Consider the following 1,772-nt stretch of genomic DNA (forward strand, 5'->3'; position numbering starts at 1 on the left):
TAGATCATTGCAATTCAGTTTGAAAGGCAAAATGGACTTAAGTGAATAGAAGCATTAAAAGAAGATACACCAGAGAGGACCAAAACAACTAGATGGACTTTGACAGACAGAAATGCGTTGGGCCTTGGGAAATGGGTCATGTCTGAATACAGTAGGGATGAGACTGGGGTTGAGTGTCATCATCTAACCAAACTGAGGACCATTTAAAATATTGCTCAGCTGTATATTACTATATCAGCCAATGTATACCAGTACAGATGCTGAAATCAATTGTCAAAAGACTTTGTCCATACTTTTGATATTTCTTGATCCAAAGCCCGCATAGCCAGCTCATTTCTTGGCTTCATCTGAGTGGGCTGCCAGGATGGTCCATTTCCACTAGTCAAATAGAAGTCAAGGGAATCCACTTAACTGTCTACATGCAAAGAAACCCAACCAGTGGCTTGATATGATCATAACACTCAAGGCCAAAACTCATTCAAAACTCATTCAACATTTTGTTTTCATTTCTAAATTGATTTAAGAAAAGATACAACCCACAGCTATGCTGATATAAACCAGTAGGCAGATCATTTCAAAATAGTAAATGAAAATAGATAACTATAAATAGTAATCAAGTATACATATTAAATAATGACTATGCAAACATCAACATATTAACATATAAGTGAACAGGGTAAGGTAAAAAATCATGACAGTAAGGTTGATAGATATTATTGTTTCTTTCCCATGACTTATGGAATTAGAATATCAAAATTTGTTTGGAAGTGAGGTTGGAGAAAGGCAATGAAGCTTTAGTTAAAGCTTTTGTAAAGGAGTAAGAAAGTTTAGGGCTTTGGCTCACCTAAGAAGTACAATTGCCTTTGCTCCTAATTATTGATTTTTTTATTTCTAATGCCTCTTAAAATTAGCATGTCTAAAACCCTGCATCACCAAAGTACTATCAAATAATGCAGATACCCTTGGGAACTATGGAAATCAAGTAGTAGTGCTATTATCAGAATTATTAACACCTAGACACATTAACAAATAAATAAGTAGAATTGATTACAAAAACAAATGTCATGATCCAGAGATGTTCTAGGAATGTACAGTTAGCTTCTTGAAGGCTTCCTATGTATTTCAGGAATCTTGCTAGCTGAATATATGTTACAGGCATTGTGAACAATTTCTAGGAATGACTTACCAACATTATACACATTGCCTAGGAATTGTTTACAATTCCTGATTTAACATTCCGCTGCAAGAGAAATAACCAGTTAACTTAAATTTGATCATACACTGGCTTCAAAGCAGAAGGCAGCATTTCTGCAGGCCTGCCATGTAATGGGAAGATTGACTTTTACATAAAACTTAGACAATGGCTAAGTAGCTGGGCTGTTCACGTTGAAGAGTCACATGCAGAAGACAATGCATCAACTGACTGAAGAAAAATGCCAAGGAAAATTCCTTTCATTATTTTTAAAGTGAATTAATTTTACAGCAATCACAAATCCAAACATATAATGCATAAATATTTCAAAAATGAATTAAAATATGTAAGTCTACATTTCTTTCTTTGCACTATTTTTGAACAAATTGCCTACTAGCTATTTTTATTTTTAAATAGATTAGGATCTGTACACTCAAGATATGTACTGAACTGTCTGAAGCAGTCCCCCTGAAAATGTGTTCTGATGTTGCCATTGTTCAGAATAGTTTTAAAATGCTGCTTTGAGAACTAACTGCCTTCCGAGCCAGTTTATGAGTGAGACAGTAACAAAATCACATTG

The 1,772-nt window shown here is 34.5% G+C and overlaps 1 non-coding gene across 1 annotated transcript; it reads right to left on the bottom strand.

Moving 5' to 3' along the window:
- Positions 1–1,147: 1,147 nt before the first annotated feature.
- On the bottom strand, positions 1,148–1,235 carry Mir384 (microRNA 384). The gene has a single exon (NR_029910.1). It is a non-coding gene; the product is annotated as a microRNA 384 (primary transcript).
- Between the last annotated feature and the right edge of the window lie 537 nt (positions 1,236–1,772).

The sequence above is a fragment of the Mus musculus genome, chromosome X (genome assembly GCF_000001635.26).
Source record: "Mus musculus strain C57BL/6J chromosome X, GRCm38.p6 C57BL/6J".
Taxonomy (NCBI): domain Eukaryota; kingdom Metazoa; phylum Chordata; class Mammalia; order Rodentia; family Muridae; genus Mus; species Mus musculus.